Source organism: Oryctolagus cuniculus, chromosome 7, assembly GCF_964237555.1.
Source record: "Oryctolagus cuniculus chromosome 7, mOryCun1.1, whole genome shotgun sequence".
Classification (NCBI taxonomy): Eukaryota; Metazoa; Chordata; class Mammalia; order Lagomorpha; family Leporidae; genus Oryctolagus; species Oryctolagus cuniculus.
This window is the reverse complement of record NC_091438.1, coordinates 65,616,018-65,641,402: the sequence shown is the minus strand read 5'-3', so window position 1 is coordinate 65,641,402 and position 25,385 is coordinate 65,616,018. Positions and strand designations below refer to the sequence as shown.

The 25,385-nt window shown below is 36.3% G+C and overlaps 1 long non-coding RNA gene across 2 annotated transcripts; it reads right to left on the bottom strand.

Annotated features, from left to right (window-relative positions):
- Positions 1-6,656: 6,656 nt before the first annotated feature.
- Positions 6,657-24,100, bottom strand: LOC103350104 (uncharacterized). 2 transcript variants are annotated; one of them, XR_007923515.2, is made up of 4 exons: positions 23,678-24,100; positions 22,882-22,948; positions 7,517-7,716; positions 6,657-6,860 (listed from the first exon to the last, which is right to left on the bottom strand). It is a non-coding gene; the product is annotated as an uncharacterized lncRNA (long non-coding RNA). The 2 variants fall into 2 exon arrangements; XR_007923516.2 differs by lacking the exon at positions 22,882-22,948 and having other exon boundaries at positions 23,678-24,087.
- Between the last annotated feature and the right edge of the window lie 1,285 nt (positions 24,101-25,385).

The following is a 25,385-nucleotide window of genomic DNA, read 5'->3' as shown; positions in this document are numbered from 1 at the left end:
ATTTGTCAGATTAGCTGATTTTTTTTATCATTTTCTTATTTGTAAGATGAAATTTTCCTTTCAGTTTTTGTTGAGCATCTTCAGTGTTTTCACAGTTCCTATTCTAATAAGGAAATACTAACACCTAAGACATAGTGATATTTAGCTTATTAAAACGAGTATTGCAAAAAAACTGAAAGGAATAAAGTATTAAGTTGTATTGCAAACACAAAACTTAAGTCACTAATGATCATATTATAAAAATGTTGGTTATTGTTATTACATTTAAAAAATTAAGAGTGATAAATGCTGTAAGAAGAACTTTGTAAGAGAAGATGTCTTGAAATAGAGGACAAAGAAAAAAAATCTGGGGTTGCTAATACAAAGTGAAATATCTCTAAGCAGTTTTCCTAGAGAAGAAGGTCTATGGCTGAAAAAAGTGTACAGAAATATTCCCAAATGAAATAGTATTAGGGGTTGTTTTAAAATTTAATTAATTGGACTTATCCTCATATTGTATGGTATAAACTTTTGATTTTCTGGTATACCTCGCTCAGAAAAAAAAATAGCCTTGGGCAAAGTTAGACCTTTTCTGCATAGTAAACTCCTGTTTACTTCTGCCTGTCTATTTTATGTTATCTGAAAATATAAAGCTGCAGCTTCAAAGTCATTAGGAATAGAAAGTCTGTCCTACACTTGAATATCCTTCATATGAAGTGCACTCCAGAGGAAGAATTTAATGATTGTAGTACCAGACGGATGCTTTCAATACCCCTAAAATTCTGGCATCAAGGTCATTGTACAAGGAGTTACTAGAAGCAGAGGCACAAAACCCAGAGGAAACACTTCAAATGTTGCTTCAGAGGTGAATTGGATCTTAGCCTGGTTTTCTTGCCGGGTAACCATCTTTCTAGTTTTATTTTAAATTTAGTATGGCTGCAGGCATCAAAAGAAGGAAGTTTATAGAGAACATCTTGTGCATCTAGGAAGAAATCTAATGTTGCAGTACTGGGTTAGGTACTATATTTCTAATTTCAACCTAGCAAAAGTATTTGGAAAGTTAAGTGATCTCCCCTCAACAAATCATTTCCCTCCTGTACAGAGGAAAAGAGAGGTGCACTAACCGCTTATGCACAGACACACAGACATCAGGATTAGATCCTACCTTGTAAACAAAACGTGCTGAGCTTCACTAACATGTAGCTATTTTACGCTTGCATTTTATACTGTCTTTTCATTATGCAAGCAGTAGTTGCCCTGTGGTATATTTTTAAATCTTGCTAATAATATTGTTTAACCCATCATCTAACTCAGTTATGTAGGAGGAGTAGTCCCTCAGTGAAAAGAAATTTAAAAAGAAATATGAGTACACTGGGAGAAAAAGAATAGCAGACAAAATTAATCAGGAGAGACAAAAATGTTACTGAAAAGATTAGAACACTATCCTGAGGCAGATCATGGATGACCTGAGGACATTAGAGCAGACACATCAAGACGAATGAGACTTCCTGAGCTCTGCCAGTGTCGGTGATACTAAACTGATAACTCCAAGGAAATTTGCAGCTTTACTGTCTAATTCTGTCTTGAAGTGGTTGGCTTTAAAAGGAATATTACACTCAAGCCCACAGTAAAGCCACCGTTAAATACCAGATACGTAGCATCCTTAAAGCAGAATCTTTCTGCATTTCTTATCCAATGAGCCATTATCCTGTAGCTCCATGTTTATGGTTAAATCTAACTCATTGCATTTGAGCTCACTGAACAAGCTGGTGATTTTGGAAAATAATTAAAATTTTTTTTCATCACCTTTCTAAATACTGGCTAGAAAATTTGAAAGGTGTAAGATTCAGGAGCTAAGATAGGAATTGCTTAAAATGATAATTTCTTTTATACAATTGGAAAATAAAAAGAACAATTGGTTTTTAATTGAATACAGAAAGCTGTACTGAATGAATGCCAAAGTTGAAATATAAATATTGACTCTTCATATGTTCAGTGGGTACAACTTGTAGAACTGCGTACTATGAGTTCAACGATATTTCAGTATCTGACCGAAGATGGCAGTTGAAAATTTCCAGCATTGTGCACACACAGATGACTGAAGGATTTAACTGAGACCTTAAAAGTTGATCCCAGTGCGTTATTTCCTGCATGAATCTGTATTAGCGTCTTAAAGAGTAAGCCAGCTAAAGTTAAATCTGGTGAGGTAATCTCTATGTGATCTTTACTAAATTATTTTACTCACCACGAAATAAGTTTCCTCGTCCATAGAGAGAAAACCTGATGCTGGCCTGATAGGGGAGATCTGAGTCTTTATAGCATATGCTTTTGAAAATCCATCATGTTAAGGGACAAATATCATATGTTTTCCCTGATCGGCGACAACTAACTGAGCACCAAAGGGGAAACCTGTTGAAGTGAAATGGACACTATGAGAAATGGTGACTTGATCAGCCCTTGCCCTGACTGTTGATGAACAACTTAATACTATATCCCTCCTAGTATTTGTTTGTTTGTACTACTTAATACTATTGGTTAATGGATTTAGTCAAATCAAAACAATACAGCGATCATCTGTATTGTTCATAGGAAACTTCTATGATTTGGTGTTCAAACAAGACAAGCAGAAAAGTTTTCACAGCAAGTAAACTAGAGTATTTATTTTAAATTAGGTTTTTGTAATGTTTTAGGGAGAAAGGGGTTACCATGATAGGTTTACAGTAAACCAGGAATACTAAACTACTTCTCTCTGTCATTATTCATTACATCATTCATGTTTTCTCCTCCTTGTTTACAAGTATTAGATTCTATGATTTCATGCTTTTCACAAACACTATTAATATTTTTGAACCTTGTGATTTGATCATATGAGATTGACAAAGCCCTAATTTTGCTTAAGCCTAACAGCCTGCTCTCAAGGAACTAGATATTAGCTAAGAATCCCTTAAAAGTGTGTTAACTAGTCTCTTTAAGTCAGTTACCACCCATGGTATAGTGGCCTTTAGTGCCAATAATGTATGAAGCTAAATTTCCTTAATAAATTTTGCCACACTTTGTCTACTCAAACTACTTCTTGATATAGTCTTACTTGCGTTTGTTATGATGACATCACCTCTGATTAACAGACAATTCCAGCTGATCAACGGGGCTCATTTCTTTCCCCTTTTAAAGGCAGTTCATCAGAGACTTCTCTCAGCTCGGCATTGAAAGGCTTTTTGCTGATGTCAGCATTCCTACCAAACCACCCTTTCCCCTGAGTCCTCAGTGAGTGTGACTTAGGCCTGGGTAGGCACATTCCTGAAACACTTTTTGTTAAAGAAAATACAGGCTCTGCTGTAGTCCACTTTAGGCTATTCTTGAAATCTGTTAACAGTGTGGAGCAGGCATAGTCACTCCTTTGGAAAGCCTCTGTCATGGGTCCTCCTAAAGCTTACATAGGCTCCCTTCTACTGGAAGCTTTGGCTACACTGTGTAGCCAACTTCTTTGCTCAGTCTGTGCTATGGAGAGGTCTGGGGATTATGTGCACATTAATATGTGTCTACCTACAAGACTTCCCTCAACAAATGCTACAATATACCTGCTTTGTTTAGGAAAGTGTTGATAGTGCCCTTGGAAAGCAGTCTTTTTTTTTTTAAATTAGAAACTTACTCACCTTTTTTCTCCATCAAATATGTTAAAAATCTGTTTAGCCTGGTGCAGATGAGTAGGCTTACAGCTGTCAGTTATCAGCTGTATGGTCTTCAGCAGTTTGTTTTCCTTTTCTGTGTCTCATTTCTTCATTTGTTAAAGAGGAATAATATATATATAATAAATATATTTATAGTAAATATATATTATATAATATAGTTATATATTATATATATAATAAATATATACATATATTAGGGTAGTAGTGATGAGTCAGTTTAAATAATATATATAACATATAAAAACCAAGATAAAATTTGTTATACACATAAAGCCTCTCTGTAACTACACCCATGTTCTCTGTTTTTTTTGTTTTTTTTGTTTTTTGTTTGTTTGTTTCCTGCTGTTATAATGGAGCACAGAACAGGTGATACTCCGAAACCCCAACTAGACTTCTTGGCTTTGGATGAAATCCAGTTTGGTTTATAAGTGCTTCATTTTTCTTTCATTCTTTGCTATCATCAATTCCTCAACTCTTCAGATCATGATTACTAGCAAAATTATAACCTCTATTGTCTCTCAGATTAATAAAAATGTGTTTTCATGATCCTTATCTTCTACACTTGATAGCAAATTCATAAAAATAGATCAGTTGTGGCAGATTGCATTTTCCAAAAACATGCACAGTAGTATCACTGGCTCCACTTGCACGTCCCCATTGTTACTAGGCTCAATAACTGATCAAACACACTGTGGACAAAGTTTCCAACACATCAACATTTGGGAGAAAAACCACAGCAGATACGCCATTGAATGCTTCACAAAAGAAACATATTTTGCTTTCAAAGTTCTCTTTATTTGAGGCTGATTCACTATGGCTGTGTTATGCAAAAGCCAATGTCCTCCTAAAACCTGAAACAATGTTAGTAAGTATAGCTATACATGAATGCAAAGTTGTACTTCCTGGCTTCCTCTTGTACTGGTAAAGGTTGAAACCCTTCTAGTCACACTGATTCAAAAGGATCACGTCATATACTTAGCAAAATACTTGTAGAATTGCGTTGTGGCATAGCAGGTTTGGCTGCTTGCCTCTGATGGAGAAGCTTCTGTCTCCTGGCTTCAGACTAGGGGAGCCCCAGCTGTTGCAGCCATTTGGAGAGTGAACCAGCTATTTAAGAATAAACTGTAAGAAGGGAAGTTGTGTAACTGCTCATGGTTCGTAATAAAGGTGATGTGCTTTTTTTTTTTTTTTTTAATTTGATAGGTAGAGATATAGATAGAGAGAGAGACAGAGAGAAAGGTCTTCCTTCCATTAGTTCACCCTGCAAATGACCGCTACGGCCTGTGCTGCGCCTACCCGAAGCCAGGAGCCAGGTGCTTCTTCCTGGTCTCCCATGCGGGTACAGGAGCCCAAGCACTTGGGCCATCCTCCAATGTCCTCCCAGGCTACAGCAGAGAGCTGGACTGGAAGAGGAGCAACCGGGACTAGAACCCGGTGCCCATATGGGATGCCGGCAAGGCAGGCAGAGGATTAACCAAGTGAGCCACGATGCTGGCCCCAGTGATGTGGTTTAACTTTGTTCTCTCCCTCTCTCTCTCCCTCCCTCTCTCTCTCTCTCTCTCTCTTTCTCAGGATATTTGCACTTGTTTCCTAACCATCTTGCACTGAGAAAGACCAGAGTATATGGAGACACCAAGTGTAAGGGCTGTCAGCAACAGCCTGAGCTAACTTCCAGACATGTGAGTGACCAACCATTGGATAATGTTAGCTCCACATCTTTGAACCTTCTAGTCTGATGTGGTGTGTTTTATAGAGCAGACACAAGTTATTGAAGTCGTGATTTGTTCAATTCCTGATCCACAAAATCCTTGAACATTGTAAAGAACTGTATTATGCCACTGAGCTGTGGGGTAATTGATTGTGCAGGCACACATCTTTACAGTCACTAGAGTCATTACAAAGGGATTCAGTATTAAGATCCAGCAACTTCTATTAGGAAATGAAAATCAATGGAAATATGGAAAATAAAACGAAGAAGTTAGCATGAATGGAAATCATCCAGAAATTCATGCATCTGCCTTACAGAATTTCTAGAAGACAGACAATGAAAATTTCAATAAAAAATGAAAGGAGAAATTCCCTAAAGTTGAGGAAAGTCTCTTCATTTAATTTCAATGTGCTATAGCATTTGCTATATTTGCTGTTGAAATTGATAAAAAATTATTTTTATCTTTCACAAAGTAGGATATTACCAACTCATGACTTATGAACACATTATGATTTACATTTTCAAAAATCATTTGCTTTAAGAACAATTATTTAATTTAATTCAGTATTTACTTTAAAAATTCCTTTCATTTGAAAATTCCATCTAACACTTGTACGGACTGCTAAGAATCACATATATTTTGACAGTGGCAAAAATGTGCTGACTTCTGCTCACTTATTTAATTTGTCTCTTCAAATTTCTAAATTTAATGATTTAATAAATAAGGGGAAAGCAGAATATTGTTCTACTCTTTTTGTTTTGTTTTGTTTTGTTTTGTTTTTGATAGGCAGAGTGGACAGTGAGAGAGAGAGAGAGAAGGGCCTTCCGTTGCTGTTGGTTCACCCTCCAATGGCCACAGTGGCTGGCGTGCTGCGGCCGGCGCACCATGCTAATCCGAAGCCAGGAGCCAGGTACTTATCCTGGTCTCCCATGGGGTGCAGGGCCCAAGCACTTGGGCCATCCTCCACTGCACTCCTGGGCCACAGCAGAGAGCTGGCCTGGAAGAGGGACAACCGGGACAGAATCCGGCGCCCTGACCGGGACTAGAACCCGGTGTGCCGGCGCCGCAAGGCGGAGGATTAGCCTAGTGAGCCATGGCACCAGCCTGTTCTACTCTTAAATATGGGTCAATTCAAGATTTTAATGTCACTCTAACTTAATTATTAATAATAGCACTATGTATACATTTGTAATTTTAATATTTCTATTTGTACACAACTATTTTTTTCCTGTGCACCATTCAAAAGTAAATAGACACCAATAATTCTTTGACTTTTTGGATGTTTAATTCATGAAACTTAATTACATTTTATTTTCTTCCATTCCTGCATGCCCTTCTTTCGCTCTTATATGATTACACTTCATGCTGAATCCACTTTGTTGCAAATGTTGATCTCTTCTTTATATGCTTTCATCTCTCTAGCTTCTTTATTTTTCCATCAAGCACACCAGGCAAATCCATTCTAGTTGATAATCCGAACTGTCTGCAATTAAATTTCAACACATAAAGAATATTTCAATATATCTGGGGGACAGTTGGGAGGACATAGTGACATCACATATCAGACACTAACAACCTACCTCAAGTAGGACCTCAGAAGCTTAAAGCAATCCTTTCTCATCCTCCAAGATAGTTTACTATTAAAATTATAAAATTTGATAACATTTTCACATGTTTTCATCTTTACTCAAACATCAGTATCCCTCCCTCTTCATTGTTAACTACTTCTCAATTCTAATTTCACTAAAAAATATAAAAGTAAAAGATACAACTGTACTCTTTCCAATAACAGATACAATAACACTTGTGATTTCTATTCATTGTCTCTGTCTTCCTGCAAATTAAAAGGAATAATTATACTGTCTCTTTTCAGATGCCATTCTTTCCATTTGTACACTGAATTGGTGCCCTTCTCTCTCACTCATGGGTTTTTGGTACTGAAAATCTCTCTCTCCTGTTGAACCTTTCTACTTGATCCTGCTCATTTAAGCCTGGCCACATTCCTTCTTTTAAAAAAAAAAAATCTCATTTCACCTCATTGGGATGTTGCTCAGCTCCTTTTTAGATTATAACTTTCACGGCTAAATTTACTATCTCCAGTTCTTTACCTCCTAGTTGCTCTTGAATATGTCCACTTACCCTAAATGGCACTTTTTGAAGATTACCAGTGATGACTGTGTTTCTCCTCTCCTGAAATCTCAGTGCTCAAGCAGGATGAGCAGCAGCTTTTGACAAACTGATCACACCTTCTTTCTAGACACACATTATTTATGTGATTTTCTTGACACAATGTTTTCAATGTGTTCTTCATTTTTCTCTTTTTGAATATGTTCCTAGCTCTGTGTGTTAATTAGATAAAATCAAGCAAAATATTACCATTAAATTAAAACACTTAAGCCTACCACTAGGTTTTAAATCCTCTCAAATTTTAAAAACCATGAATTTGCTATAAATTTAATTAATCTTCTGCACAACACTAATCAAGAGTGAAAAATTTAAATACACTGAGTAGTAAATATTTAAGTTTGGTGATTGTTAAATTTTCCTATGCTTTATTGTGACTTTTGAGAAAAACATCAATGTAGTAAACTGTCTCATTGTTGACATTGTTCTTATTTTTCCGTATTTATTTTTGAAAGGATATTGCATACTTGTGTTTAACAGCAAAAGTATCATAACAAAAGTATTTTTGTCTTCAAACAGTAATATGTCTACTCAAGCCAGCTGTGTTGAAGTGATTTAGAATCAGTTTGGCGCTCTTCTTTAACATGAAAGATGCTTTTGTTCTATAATTCATACAAATTTGGGGAAACAGGCAGGAGAAGTACATATTTAGATTCTCCTCCATGCTTCCTTTCATTTCATTGCAAAAATATAGATAGCAAAAATGTAATTTAATGATGGCAAGAACCAGTTTTTATATCCTCTATTTTAGTGGATTCTGCCAAATGCTCTGGCAGATTAACTATCTCTTTCTTTGCATATAATCCTCATTCCTCCTCAATAGAATGTCGTACTCAGCAGACAGTTATAATTATTTTGCCTCTACTTCTTATTGTTGCTGTTCTCATTACCACTATTATCATTATTATTATTAGCATTGGTTCACTAAGCCACCTTGTAAATGTATACACTGCTGTCAAACTGGATTATTCACCTTAAGAACGACTGCATATTGGTATTAAAGTATGGATTTATTATTAATAAATATTCTAGTTTAAGCAAGTTTTCTCATCACATTAACAAACATCTTTTTAAAAAATGGAATTTTTGAATTTCATTAACAGCTTTTTTCCTTTACACACTGAACATTGTATTAATCAGACCCCACAGAATACTTGTAGAAAATATAAATCATAAGTATTGGCAACAGTAAAAGATGAACACAAAAGCATAAACCATTTTTAACTAGCTAACTTTTAAAAATCATTAATTGATTGATTTAACTGAAAGGTGATGGAGCACAGAAAGAGGGAAAGACAGATATGTTCCATCTTCTGGTTTGCTCCTCAGATGCCCACCACAGTCAAGGATCTGTCAGGTGGAAACCAGGAGCCAGGAATTCTGTCTGGTCTCTCACGTTCTTGAGCCATTGCCTGCTGCCTCCCAGATACATTAGCAGGAAGCTGACTGCAAGCAGAGGAAGGATTCCATTTCAGGCACTCCAATAAATGATGTGGTGTCCCAAGTAGCAGTTTAACCTGCTGTTCCATAATGTCCGCATCATAACAAAAGGGCTTTTAAAATAGTCTTCCTTTTTAAAAAATTACTCATCTACAGTAAAATTGAAAAGATAATGCAAAAACTTTTTTAACCCTCACAGAACTGCCTTTATTATTTATATTTCACTTTAGTTTCATGATTTCTTACCAATAATTAACTAATATTGACATACTTTTATTCACTGAGATACAGAATTTATTAAGATTTCCTTAGCTTTTACTTATGTCATTTTTCTATTCTAGGATTCAATATACTATGTTATGTTACATTTAGTTGTTGTGTCTTCTGGAGCCTGTTGGCTGTTTATGATTTCACAAACTTGCACGTTTTTGATGATCATGACCATTTTAAGGAGTCCTAGTCAGGTATTTTGCAGTATACAGCACTGTTGGCTTTTATGTCTTGTTTTTCTCAGTTAGACCAGGGTAATGGGTTTTTTACAAGAAAATAACGGTGGCCAGTAGCAGTGGTAAATAACATCAACAGGATTTATCATTGTTGATATTGACCTTGTTCAACAAATTGATGCAGTGTTTGCCAAATTTCCCTACTGCAAGTTAGCTCCTCCATTTCCCCCTATATTTTCCTCTGATAATCTTTGGTAGGAAGTAACCATGTGCTGAACATAATGTAGAACCAGGGAGTTATATTCCTCGTTCTGAAGGTTAGAGTATCTGCAAAAGTTAATAAAAATTTCCTGCTTGGTATTTTTAACTAGTATTATTTGCTTATTTATTTATGCAATTGCTTATTTACTTCACTATGAATTCAGAGATAGTCATTTTATATTTTGGGTTATATATTATTTAATTTATTCTGTTTCTCAAATTATTCCAGCATTGGATGCTGTAATATATTTCACTGGAAATTATAGATTTTTCACCATTATTTATCCTAAAGATGTATTAAATCACCTTTAAATCAATAACAATGATTAGCTTTCTGATATCTGTATTAAATGTTCAAAAACTTGGCTTTCTTGAAAATCTGCCCACTCTGCTGATGAATATGACGAGTCATTCAAACTGTTCAGTGTATATAATGATCTCAATATTAGATATTATTGGATTATGTCTGTAATAATACTAACATTCTGAAATTAAAAACAAGGTAGACAAGGGAAAAATATTGAATTATATGTTGGTTTCTGCATGTGTCACACACAATTTGGATAGTGAATGTCTTCTAAAGTACTCTATTTCAAAGACATAGGTCCCGTGCTTGGCGGTATTGGGAGATGATAGAAATTGTAATGGATAGTGACTAGTGGGATGCCCTTAGATCATTCAGCATGTGCCCATGAAAGGTAGTTCTCATGACACGGTTGTTATAAAGCCTGGGTTAAAATCAGCTTTCCGCTCTCTTTGCTTTCTGGCTTAACATATTATTCTCAGCACCCATTCTGCCATTGTTATCCACTACCTTCAGAGAGACAAACCCTTGGGGCCACCCAGTCTTAGAATTGAACCTCCAAATCTCTGAGAAAAGTAAACTTTTTATCTTTAAATGGTGTCTTCAGATATTTCATTATATTAACAAAAAGCTGTCTAACACACACACGCAGAGAATTCTCATTGCCCATGGATTCTGTATTTGCAAATTTTCTTATTTGATAGCATTTCTTTGTAGCTTCAGACCCTTGCAGTTCTGGGGGACATATGCTGAGCATGACATATTTTGAGATGCCTGACGTAGCAGATATTCACCAGATGCTCTATTTCCTTGCTGCAGCCCAATACAGGGATGACCAAGCATGGGGCCAGCAGAGGACAGTGTAGAACAGTGTGGGGCCAGTAGAACAGCACTGAAACTCCAGCTCTGGCAACCATCAGCAGGGTGGCCTCAGACAAGTCACTTAACACCTATGAACCTTGTTTTATCTTTCATAAAATAGAGAAAACTGAATATACCTGGTTGAGCTAAGAGATTTATGATTTAATCTATAATTCCCCAGCATTTATGGTTCTTATTGTCTATTTCAGAGTTCATGGCGGCTTCATAGGACATAATTATAACAAATAATGAGAACTGATTGTATATACACACCGCTCATATGTCAAATACAAATGATTAGTAACAGTAACCAGGTCAATACAAATACTAAATAAAGTTTTAAATGAAATGTCTTGAAGAAGAATATATGTCAGCTTTATAATATCCTGTAAATATTTCACACTGTCAAAAGACCCCTGAAGTTAAGACATGTGACTCTGGTATATGGACCTTTTATTTAAGATGCTAGTTTATTCTTTGGCCACCGTGGCTTTAAGAATATGTGGGAAAATATGCAGATGAACTTTTTGCACAGCTGAGTTCAAATTGAGGAAGTATGTCATACGTTAACTTTTGAAGTAGGGTTCCTAGATGGAGGGAACAGCTAGGAAGGCCCTGTGGTAGTGACGTCTCATGTGCCAGAGAACCGGTGACAAGAGCAAACTTGATGCAGTAGACTGAACAGGAGCTTGTGCAAATATGCATCGTTGTCAGGATCATGCCTTTTACTCATACAGAAAAATCCTCACTGATTTTTTTTCTCCTGGTCTTAAAAAATTGAAAAATTAAGTGTTGCCAGATTCAAAGAATATCTCAGCAAAGTTGTTTTATTCATAACTTCTGATCACATCCGAAAAATTAGAAAACAATTATATTTAAAGCATTTAACAGTGTACATAAAAGGACTTATTTTTAATCTAACTATTGAATCAAATAAGAAATAAATTATTTAATTTAAATCATCCAGAAATGAATTAAAAGAAAAATTGTAAGTACATGACAGCATGTAGGAGTCATAGTTCAAACTACATAAAGAAAACAAGTGTTGCTATGATTGATCCACAAATAATATATCTCCATATGTTTTACTGAGTTATTAACTCAAACTAAGAAAAATATGAAAATAAATGTTATTCAGCAAAAAGTATCTTTACAAACAGAAGTCAGGAATTGACAATGAAAAACCTTAATGAGGATAGGCATTTGACACAATGGTTAGGATATTATATTGTTTACCATCATCTAATATAGGAGGACTTGGATTCAAGTCCCAGCTTCCCTTCTGATTCGTTTCCTGCTAACGCGGGCAGGTGGAGATAGTTGGTGATGGCGCAAGTGTTTGGATTCCTCCCCCTACAAGGAGCCTCAGATTGAGTTCCAGGACCCAGCTTCAACCTGGCCCAGCCCTGGAAGTCTGTTTAAGTTTTTTTTTTTTTTTAATATAAAGAGAACATATTTCATGTTTAAATAGTAAATTGCTTTAAAATTATCTCTTAATAACCTTTGAACACACAAAAATTAGGCCGGCGCCGCGGCTCACTAGGCTAATCCTCCGCCTATTGGCGCCGGCACACTGGGTTCTAGTCCCGGTCGGGGCACTGGATTCTGTCCCGGTTGCCCCTCTTCCAGGCCAGCTCTCTGCTGTGGCCAGGGAGTGCAGTGGAGGATGGCCCAGGTGCTTGGGCCCTGCACCCCATGGGAGACCAGGAGAAAGCACCTGGCTCCTGGCTCCTGCCATCGGATTGGCGCGGTGCGCCGGCCGCAGCGCGCTGGCCGCGGCGGCCATTGGAGGGTGAACCAACGGCAAAGGAAGACCTTTCTCTCTGTCTCTCTCTCTCACTATCCACTCTGCCTGTCAAAAAAAAAAAAAAAAAAAAGAACAAACAAAAACTAGAAAATATGTGGATATAGAAAAATACATGACATTTCATATAAAATTTTAAAAATTTCAAATGCTGAAGATATCTAAAGATAGTGAGAATGTCATTAAATTTCCAGTATGAACTTTTTGGGAATCTAGACAAATGAGATAATTTCACACAAAGTATATTTTTCAAAATTGATTCTATTAAAAGTATTATAATATTATATATATACAATATTATAATATGTTGTCCATGTAGGAGACCTAGATGGAGTTCCAGGCCCATGACTTTGGCCTACCCAACCCCCTCTGTCATTTGGGGAATGTAAATATTCAGTCTGATTTCAAAAATGTCAAAATTTTCAAAAACGAATTTTATTAACAATTTGTGCATGAAATTTATCAGGATATATAATTCAAATTTGAATTGAGAGAATTATTGTCTTCTTTATGGTAACTTCAATGGTGTATCATGATGAATGACAGTTTGTATTAGGTTTCATATAGGAAACAACCTTTAGTGATACCTAAACCTGGATATTTTATAAAGCATCCAAAGGACCATCAGAAGTTAAACAGAATGATACCTTGATTTATACTGATTAACATTCACCCAGGAATAAGTTAAGATAAATCCAATAACCTTTTTAATCTTGAAATTTGTGCACATGCATTGCTTTCATTATAATTTACAAATATTATTTGTATCCTTTTCATTCTGATGCAATTGCATTTTCTTTATCTCTGTTTATCTTTAATCATTCCTTGTTTTAATTATACTAAAATTTTTAAATATATAGAATTTTTCATAAAGTTTAATTTTTTTGGCATAAGAGATTAGGTTATATGATACCAATTCTCTGAAGTTACTGAGATTCACTTTATGGCCAAAAACAGATAGTGTGGAATTCTATATGTGTAAATTAGTTAAAGCTTGGTGATTTTGTTATTAATTTTCTGTTTGCATTTTGTTCTGCTTGACTTATACATAGATGATATAATATGTTTGATTTCATACCATGATGCTGGACTGCTCAGAATTTCTTCTAATGGTCTATATTTTTATTTCAATTGTTAAATTTTATTTTTAGATACTTATAGTCTGAAAATTTTGGAGTTCTTAGATGAATATAACTTTTTTCTTGAAATATTTTAACATGCATCCTGTGACTATTATCTAAAACTGTTAGTCTAAAATTAAAACACCTTTATCTGTAGTTACTTATTCGGCATATGTTACATTACTGAACTAATCATAAGAATTAAGTACCATTTTTGTTAAAGGAAAATTAATACTGCTAATAGTTTATAAGATTGATTTCTAAGTCTTTATGAACTGATAATAAGATAACTATCTTTCACAATGGCAAAAGGCAATGACATAACACTGAAACACTTATCCATGGGTGGTTAGTCTGGTTACTTTCTTTCACTCTTTTGCAATTTTAGGCACTATTTTAACAAGAACTTTGATTTTGGGTACCTCGCTTCATTTTCAGCTTCTTCTCCTCTAGACCCTGTAATTGATGTTTTGGGTCTTAACTTTGTCTATTTTAAAATGCTCTGTTCATGGGATATGGATTAACATTTTCTAAGTTTGCCACCATAAATTATTTTGTCTATTTTGCTCAACTAGATTCCCTTAAACTAGGTCTTGTTTATCATAGAAATTACTATTTTGTAGTCAAATCCCCATGCAGAGAATATTTGGCTCAGTTAGTCCTCTGTTGCTGCTTCTTCGATCATAAACATTTTGATAAATGAAAGTTTAAGTGATATTTTTCCTAGTCATAGGTGGTTTACTTGTTTAGGAATAAGAGGTTAAGTGGGAGACTATAAAATAAAAATGCTATTGGCAACAGTACGCATAATTGTTAGCTAAACTTCTATAAGTATTACTAAAGTATATTTTGCAACAGGAAATATTGTGTGTAATTTGGAATTTTTCCACTATATTCAAAACATATAAATATTAAATAATTATATCTTAGACACATTTATATGAAACATGAAAATAAAAGCATAAATCACAATTTCTCCAGATTTTAATGAAGAAATTTTATGTGTCAGATTATATAAATATGTATTACTTATGTTAACAAAATCCAATTAAATTTAAATGAGCTATACTTGTCAAATTATAACCATTAAATTAATATTTAATTTATGCAAAATATACTGATAATTTATGTGAGAGATGAGAAAATAAGTGACATAGAAGTTCACAAAATGATCAAATCATTTAGTTAAATGAATTTTATTTATGTATAACTTATATATAATAAAATACACACATTTAAGTGAATCGCCTGGTATGGGCCTTCAGTACAGTGGTTAAAACTCTGGGGCAACTGCAATCCATTTTGAAGTGGCTGAATTTGAATCTCAGTTCCACTTCTGATTCCAGTTTCTGCTTAATGCACACCCTGGGAGACAGCAGAGGAGTTCCTGCTGCACAACCTGCTATATTCCTGTTGAGTTTTTGGCTCCTGGTTTCAGTCTGCCTAGCTATTGCAGGCATTTGGGAAGTGAACCAGTGAATGGAAAGTATCTTTCTCTGTCCCTGTTTCAAATATATTTTAAAAATATCTTTAAAAATAATGTATAAAACATTTAGTATGTTGCCTGAAAATTTTTATAAAATGAATATACTTATGAGACAAGCTTTGGGTTTTTCTGTTTTAGAAAAGATCATATTTATTTAAATTGAAAATCAGAATAAAATTTTATTGCACTTACCATACATTTCCTCTATGGTCATTTGAAAGAAACTTTCTTTGCTTGCTTATTACCTATGACGATGAATTAAGGACAATATGGCTAAGGTTATAAAAAGATATCAAAGTTTCATATTCAGAAGCCCAGAGCATTCAACAGCAGTATAAAGTAACTGAAGGCCAGCACCACGGCTCAATAGGCTAATTCTCCGCCTGTGTTGCCAGCACTCGGGTTCTAGTCCCGGTCAGGGCGCTGGATTCTGTCCCAGTAGCCCCTCTTCCGGACCAGCTCTCTGCTGTGGCCCGGGAGTGCAGTGGAGGATGGCCCAAGTGCTTGGGCCCTGCACCCCATGGGAGACCAGGAGAAGCACCTGGATCCTGGCTTCAGATCAGCGTGGTGCGCTGACCGCAGCGCGCCAGCCGCGGCGGCCATTGGAGGGTGAACCAACGGCAAAGGAAGACCTTTCTCTCTGTCTCTCTCTCTCACTGTCAACTGCCTGTCAATAACAACAACAAAAAAAAAGTAACTGAAAACATCATTTTACAATTAAATCACCATTACTTACCTATAAGATACAAAAAAAAAAAAAAATGAATCAGCCAGTGAAATAACAATTGTGTGAACTAACTAATTGAGGTGTGAACGCAGTATGATCTCAAATTAGAACTGCCTAGGAAACTTGCTCCCAAACTTCATTTTATGTAAGTTACCAACCATTCTGAAAATGGAAACTGTGAAAACCTTACTACATGAATCCATAGGTATGAAGTACAGGTATCTTTTTCTTAGAACTCTCCAAGCTTATATAGATGCATGTGGTTCTAGAACCATTCTTCTTTTTAACTTTTATTTAATGAATATAAATTTCCAAAGTGCAGCTTATGGATTACAGTGGCTTTTCCCCCTCATAATTTCCCTCCCCCTTGCACCCCTCCCCTCTCCCGCTCCTTCTTCCCTTCCATTCACATCAAGATTCATTTTCAATTATCTTTATATACAGAAGAACAACTTAGTATATACTGAGTAAAGCTTTCAACAGTTTGCACCCACACAGAAACTCAAAGTGTAAAATACTGTTTCAGTACTAGTTATAGCATTAATTCACATTGGACAACACATTAAGGACAGAGAACCCACATGAGGAGTAAGTACACAGTGACTCCTGTTCTTGACTAAACAAATTAACACTCTTGTTTATGGTGTAAGTATTCACCCCAGGCTCTTGTCATGAGTTGCCAAAGCTATGGAGGACTTTTGAGTTCGCCAATTCTGATCATATTTAGACAAGGTCATAGTCAAAGTGGAAGTTCTCTCCTCCATTCAGAGAAAGGTACCTCCTTCTTTGATGACCTGTTCTTTCCACCAGGATCTTATTTACAGAGATCTTTCATTTAGAACATTTTTTTTCCAGAGTGTCTTGGCATTCCATGCCTGAAATATTCTCAGGGGCTTTTCAGCCATATCTGCATGCCTTAAGGGCTGATTCTGAGGCCAGAGTGCTGTTTAGGACATCTGCCATTCTATGAGTCTGCTGTGTATCCCGCTTCCCATGTTGGATCATTCTCTCCTTTTTTATTCTATCATTTAGTATTAGCAGACACTAGTCTTGTTTGTGTGATCCCTTTAACTCTTAGTCCTATCATTATGATCAATTGTGAACAGAAATTGATCACTTGGACTAGTGAGATGGCATTGGTACATGCCACCTTGATGGGGCCATTCTTTTTTTTATTTTTTATTTTATTTTTTCTAACTTTTATTTAATGAATATAAATTTCCAAAGTACAGAATATGGAATACAAGGATTCCCCCCTATAACGTCCCTCCCACACGCAACCCTCCCCTTTCACACTCCCTCTCCTCTTCCATTCACATCAAGATTCATTTTCGATTCTCTTTATATACAGAAGATCAGTTTAGCATACATTAAGTAAAGATTTCAACAGTTTGCTCCCACACAGAAACATAAAGTGAAAAATACTGTTTGAGTACTAGTTATAGCATTAAATCTCAATGTACAGCACACTAAGGACAAAGATCCTACATGAGGAGTAAGTGCACAGTGACTCCTGTTGTTGACTTAACAAATTGACACTCTTGTTTATGGCCTCAGTAATCACCCTAGGCTCTTGTCATGAGCTGCCAAGGCTATGGAAGCCCCCTGAGTTCACTGACATTGATCATTTTTAGACAAGGCCATGGTCAAAGTGGAAGTTCTCTCCTCCCTTCAGAGAAAGGTACCTCCTTCTTCGATGACCCATTCGTTCCACAGGGATCTCACTCACAGAGATCTTTCATTTAGGTTTTATTTTTTTCCCCCAGAGTGTCTTGGCTTTCCATGCCTGAAATAGTCTCATGGGCATTTCAGCTGGATCCGCATGCCTTAAGGGCTGATTCTGAGGCCAGAGTGCTGTTTAGGACATTTGCCATTCTATGGGTCTGCTGTGTATCTCACTTCCCGTGTTGGATCATTCTCTCCCTTTTTGATTCTATCAGCTAGTATTTGCAGACACTATTCTTGTTTATGTGAACCCTTTGGTTCTTAGTCCTATCATTACGATCAATTGTGAACAGAAATTGATCACTGGGACTAATGAGATGGCATTGGTACATGCCACCTCGATGGGATTGAATTCGAATCCCCTGGTATGTTTCTAACTCTACTGTTTGAGGTAAGTCAGCTTGAGCATGTCCCGGATTGCACATCTCTTCCCTCTCTTATTCCCACTCTTATATTTAACAGTGATCACTTTTCAGTTAAGTTTCAGCACTTAAGAAGAATTGTGTATTGATTACAGTATTCAACCAAAAGTATTAAGTAGAACAAACAAAAAAAATACTAAGAGGGATAACATATCAAGTTGCTCATCAACAGTCAGGGTGAGGGCTGATCAAGTCACCGTTTCTCCTAGTGTTCATTTCACTTTAACAGGTTTCCTTTTTGGTGCTCAGTTAGTTGTCACCTATCAAGGAGAACAAGTGGTATTTGTCCCTTTGGGATTGGCTTATTTCACTCAGCATAATGTTTTCCAAATTCCTAACAGGGATCACTTTTCAGTTAAAATTTAAACACCTAAGAATAATTGTGTGTTAATTACAGAGTTCAACCAATGGTACTAGAACAAAAAAGAAAATACTAAAATGGATAAAGTATTACATTGTACATCAACTGTCAGGACAAGAGCTGATCAAGTCACTGTTTCTCATAGTGTCCATTTCACTTCAACAAGTTTCCCCATTGGCGCTCATTTAGTTGTCGCCGATCAGGGAGAACATATGATATTTGTCCCTTTGGGACTGGCTCAATTCACTCAGCATGATGTTTTCCAAATTCCTCCATCTTGTTGCAAATGACCGGGTTTCATTATTTTTGACTGCTGTATAGTATTTTATAGAGTACATGTCCCATAATTTCTTTATCCAGTCTACTGTTGATGGGCATTTGGGTTGGTTCCAGGTCTTAGTTATTGTGAATTGAGCTGCAGTAAACATTAATGTGCAGACAGCTTGTTTGTTTGCCAATTTCATTTCCTTTGGGTAAATTCCAAGGAGTGGGATGGCTGGGTTGAATGGTATGGTTATCTTCAGGTTTCTGAGGAATCATCAAACTGACTTCCATAGTGGCTTAACCAGTTTGCATTCCCATCAACAGTGGGTTAGTGTCCCTTTTTCCCCACATCCTCTCCAGCATCTGTTGTTGGTAGAGTTTCTGAATGTGAGCCATTCTAACTGGGGTGAGGTGAAACCTCATTGTGGTTTTGATTTACATTTCCCTGATTGCTAGTGATCTTGAACATTTTTTCATGTGTCTGTTGGCCCTTTGGATTTCCTCTTTTGAAAAATGTCTATTGAGGTCCTTGGCCCATCTCTTAAGTGGGTTGTTTTGATCTTGTGGAGTTTCTTGATTTCTTTGTAGATTCTGGTTATCAACCCTTTATCAGTTGCATAGTTTGAAATATATTTTCCCATTCTGTTGGTTGTCTCTTCACTTTCCTGACTGTTTCTTTTGCAGTACAGAAACTTCTCAATTTGATGCAATCCCAAATGTTAATTTTCTCTTTGACTGCCTGTGCTTCTGGGGTGTTTTCCAAGAAGTCATTGCTGGTACCTATATCTTGCAGGGTTTTTCCAATGCTCTCTAATAATTTGATGGTGTCAGGTCGTAGAACAGAAATTGATTACTTGGACTAGTGAGATGGCATTGGTACATGCCACCTTGATGGGGCCATTCTTTAGAAAGAAATGGCTAGAATAGCCTTCTCTAAACCTTTTTTAGTTAATAAGTTAGATATTACTTTCTATAATGCTTAAAGATTTATTTATTTATTTGAAAAGCACAGTAACAGAGAGGCAGAGGCAGAGAGAGAGAGATGTCTTCCATCTGTTTGTTCACTCTCCAAATGGCCACTATGGCCAGAGCTGAGCCAATCAGAAGCCAGGAACCAAGACCTTCTTGCAGGTTTCCCACACAGGCACAGAGGCCCACGAACTTTGGCCATCTTCTACTGCTTTCCTAGGCCATCGCAGAGAGCTGGATCGGAAGTGGAGCAGCCAGGAATCAAACTGGCATGCATTATAGGATGCTGGCACTGCAGGCGGCAGCTTCACTTGCTATGCTACAGTGCTGGCCCCACCTTCTATAATTTCAATAATAAAAAATATACAGTAATCTTCAAAGTGTTTATGGAAAATGTGTTTTATGTAAAAACTATGCAAGAACTTGAACAAATTTTCGTGCCAAAAGAAACACCTTTCTTTTCTTTTTTAAAGATTTATTTATTTAGTTGAGAGACAGAGTTTGAGAGAGGGAGAGACAGAGAGATCTTCCATCAGGTGGTTCACTCTCAAATGGCTTCAATGACCAGAGCTGGACCAAACCTAAGCCAGAAGCCAGGAGCTTCTTGGGGGTCTCCCATGTGAGTTTAGGGGCCCCCACACTGTGGCCGTCTTCTACTGCTTTCCAACCCATCAGCACAGAGCTGGAACCCGTGCCTATATGGGATGCTGGTGCCACAGGTTGATGCTTAATCCACTGCACCACAGCAAAGACCCCAAAATAAACATCATTTAACTGCATTTCTCTACAAACCTTTTGAAGTCCCCTTGTACACTAAGAAACTTAAAATAAATGGTAATGGAAATATTGAACTTGATTTGTTAATGCTTTCAGACCATGATTATTATCTACTCTGGGCTTATTTTAATTTACGTTATGGAGCAATGAACTTTAGATAAATATTGCTCATTCTAAACCAACACAACTACATTACTTGAAAAGTCTTTCAAAATTATTTTCACATAAACAATGATAGTTATAAGGCATTTGGACAAGTCTATGACTGATTCAAAATACTTTCCTAAATCTAAGTATCACTTAAGGCCACTATTAATCCTCTTAGCTATATAGGCCTTTGAGGAAATATTTTGCTTTCTCCAGAGCATGGTTAATATGAAAAGAACAGCTATTGAATGTGTAGTTAAGAGGATGGAGAAGAGAGCTGGTGTTAGAGAGAAAATGTAATTGAAATGTAAGTAATTGAAGCATAACAAAAATCACTGAGAAAGGCTGTATCAGTCCAGTGAAGAATTCAGTCTAACCTTCAATTGCTTCCTATAATTTCTGTATATAAGCCTTCACTCACTCACTCACAGGAAACATTTGTGATGTCAGAATTACAACATGGGGTTACAACGCTGTGACATTTTCGAGCTCTTCAAGGTTTGTCAAGCACAGTAATTATATTTACTAGAATTCTCTCACCTCTCATACTCATACACTTTAATCACACCCACAGTGGAAACCCATAAAGTGTGCAGCACTAGCATTAAGCGAATGTGTCTAAATGTTACTGTTAGGGACACTCAGATACATCTAGGATCTTGTAAAAAGGATAATCAAAACACATTTTTTGATAGCTAGAGATTTATCTCTAGTGGTTTGTTTTAAAGCTAGCATGAAAAATGTAACAGGGTTTTCTACAATTGCTACTGCTCAGAAAAGTCTACTTGAAGGTTCTCCTCAGTTAAGCATCTCCTGGTTGAATTCTGAAAATTATATACACTAGCCATAATATTCATCATAATAAACCATTTTATTTTTTGAAATATTATATGTTTTCTGTAGCTGCACTTATCAAAATTATTGCTCTATATTGAGATTAATTATAATAAACAATTACAAATATTTTCAAGTGAAATTTCTGAGCTCCCAATGTAAAATGTATTGATGAGAAATATTTTGAACTAGTGTTTCTATAATTTTGGGGGCAGTTTAGAGAAAAGCAGTAAGTAATAAACTTTGGAGGCTGGTGTTGTGACATATTGTTTAAAATCGTGTCAGAGACTCCATCATCCCAATTGGGTACTGGTTTGTATCCTGGCTGTTCCACATGTAATTCAGCTCTCTGCTAATGGCCTAGGATAAGCAGCAGATGACGTTCCAAATACTTAGACCCCAGCCACATAAGCCATAGACCTGGAGAAGCTCCTGGCTCCTGGCCCAGCCCTGATCAATAAGGCTATCTATTGAGTGAAGCAGTGGATGGAATATCTCACTCTCTGTCTCCCCCTCTCTAACTCAGACTTGCAAATAAATAAATAAAATTTTGAAAATAAAAAATAAACCTTTTTAGTTATGCCATTAATAATAACAGAATGTGCTTGTAATTGTGTGAGTATCAGGAACATAAAAATTTGGAGTCTCCAAATCCATACAATACAAAATGACTAAATGAAAACTCAGATACTGATATATTTATAAATTTTCTTATGATTGTTGTCACAAATAGCTTACATTATATACATATAGTTGCATTATATTCAAAGATATACTATAGTCACATACAAAATACACATAAAGATAATTTAATTAAAGTATTAGGCAAATATTCTTAAATATTGAATTAATTGTATATTTTATATCAATTAAAATAAATATAACAAGTCATTAATATTTAATTTTAATTTTAATATGTTAATAATGTATTTTAACTTTTTCTTCCCTGTGAAGAATACTGTTAAGAGAATGAAAAGAAACCACAGACAGGTAGAAACTATTTGCAAAATACGTATGTGATAAAGATCTGCATCTGAAATACACAAACAACACTTAAAAATCAACACTATAATAAAAAAATTCCAATGAATAATGAGCAAAGTATCTGAACAAACACTTTACCAATAAACATATCTTGAAGTTTGAAACAATTATGTGCAAAGATGTAATCATTGGTTTTAAGCAAAGTACAACATAAAACAACAAATAGATACAACTATACACTCAAAAGAATGTCTGGAATAAACTTTAAAAAATGACAATGCCAAGAACCATAGGCACTCTCATTTGTTGACAGATGGATTACAAAGTTTTGCAACTACTTTGGAAGATACAGTGGCACTCTGTATGAAATTTAAACTTGCTTCTTACCATTCAATCCAAAACTGATGCCTCTTGGTATTTACTCAACTTATTTGAACACATGTCCACACAAAACCTGTACGTAAATATTCATGGAAGTGTTATTTATATGACAAAAGCTGGAACCAAGTAAGATGGCCTTCAAAGTTAGAGGAATAAATAAAGAGTAAGAGGCCAACACTGGCACTGCAGGTTACTCTACTGCTTGAGACACTCACACCCCATATCACAATATCTGGTTCAAGTTTTAACTATTCTGTGCTTCCTATCCATCTTACTGCAAATGTTCCTAGATGGCAGCAGATGACCCAAGTACTTGGGTGCCTGTCATCCCCGTGGGAGAGTTAAATTGAGTTCCAGTCTCCTGGTTTTGCCCTGGCCTAACCCTGAATATTGTGGGCATTTGGAGAGTTAACCAGAATATGTAAGATATCTATGTCTCCCCCAACAGGGTCACTTTACTCTTCAAGTAAATAAAGAAAAGCAACTTTAAAAAAAAAGGAAAACTCTGGTACAATTAAATATAATTCAGTGATAAAAAGAAATAAATTTTCATGCCACAAAAAAGGCGTGAATGAATAAATCTTAAATGCATGTCTCTATGTGATTAAATCTAAGTTATTCACATATCCAGGTAAAGGGTGTCTACTACGTGGTTTAATTTTTGGGATATTTCTGTGAAAGTCAAAATGATAGAGGCAGTAGGTAGCTTCCTGGGATTCCTGGTGGAGGTTGATGTATTAGTCAGCTCTCTACTACTTTAACTAAAATACCTGAGAGAAATGTCTTAGGAAGGAAAATTTACTTATATTGAGAATTTTCAGTCCAAAATATGGCAGTCCTACTTATCAGGCATCTGGTGGGGGTGGGAAGAGTAGTTGGAGGTTGTTGGACCACGATGTGGAACAGGAAGCAAAGAGACAAAGGAGGCACACTCTTCATCTTTCCTCTGTGTGGTCTCTTCTCACAATGATGTCATAGTTGGATTACAGACTCCACCCTAACAACCTAACACAAACCACTTATCAGAAGTCCCAACTTCTGAAACCATAACTGAGTCAGGCCTCCATCCTGATCCATCAAGCATTAACTCATTCATCATGAACATAAAATGCTTTTAAAAATCAGATTTACAGGATATAATATTCTGGGCTGGCAGTTTTTCTCTCTTAGTACCTGGGCTATATCTTGCCATTCCCTCCTAGCTTGTAGGGTTTCTGATGAGAAGTCAGCTGTGAGTCTGATTAGAGATTCTCTGAGAGTAATCTGACGTTTCTCTCTTGCACATTTTAGGATCTTTTCTTTATGTTTCACTGTGGAGAGTTTAATTACAATGTGTCGTGGTGAGGATCTCTTTTGGTCGTGTTTATTAGGGGTTCTATGAGCTTCCTGTACTAGGATTTCTCTGTCCTTCTCCAAACCTGGGAAATCTTCTGCTAATATCTCACTAAAAAGGCCTTCTAATCCTTTCTCCCTCTCCATGCCTTCAGGAACTCCTAGAACCCGAATGTTGGGTTAGTTAATAGTATCCTGAAGATTCCCGACAATATGTTTTAGATTTCTAATTTCCTATTCTTTTCTTTGGTCTGACTGTATCCTTTCCTGTTCTCTGTCTTCTAAGTCCAATATTCTCTCTTCTGCTTCACCCATTCTGTTTTTAAGGCTCTCTAGTGTGCTTTTCATTTGCTCTATTGAATTCTTCACTTCATTATGATTTCTCGTCACTATCACAGTTTCCTGTTGTACTAGTTGTTTTGTTTCATTTTGATTCCTCCTTAATATTTCATTTTCACGAGAGAGATTTTCTATCTTGTCCTTCAAAGATTTCTGTAGTTCAGGAATTTGTTCTTGAGAACTTCTTAATGTTCTTATCAATTTTTTTGAGATCTGTATCTTGTATTTCTTCCCTCTCATCATCTTCATAATCTTGAATTGGGGTGTCTTTTTCATTTGGGGGCGTCACAGTGACTTCCTTGTTTTTATTACCTCGGTTTTTGCGTTTGTTCTTTGGCATATTGGAAATATTTGGTTTCTTCACTGTGGTGCTTTTTCTTGTTGTACTATGACTCTAGATTAAGTGGACTGTCTGTTTTTGATGGAGCCTTAGAGGCTTGAGATGGGTGTGGCCTGAGAGCTCTGTTTGGTGTGCCAAAGGTGACACTCCCAGGTTAGGTGTGGTAGATCTCTCTCTCTCTCTCTCTCTCTTTCTTTCTTTCTTTCTTTCTTTTTTTTTTTTATTCAAACGGGAAGTAATTCCACACAGCTGAACGAAGTTGGAGGTAGTTAGCAGGCAAATGATATACCCACAGGAGCCAGAGATCAGAAGCTCTTTCCCAAGGACCCCACAGGGAATCTGTTCTGCCTTCAGAGTGGGCTCAAATTCTCCTTCAGTCTCCCACTGGGTTGCCAAAGTTACGGAATTGTAGCGTCTCTGGAGAGTACTCACGTGAATTCCGTGAGTTCTCTCCCCACCGTCTCTTTTTTCACAGTCTCATTTCAGTAGCACCACAAAT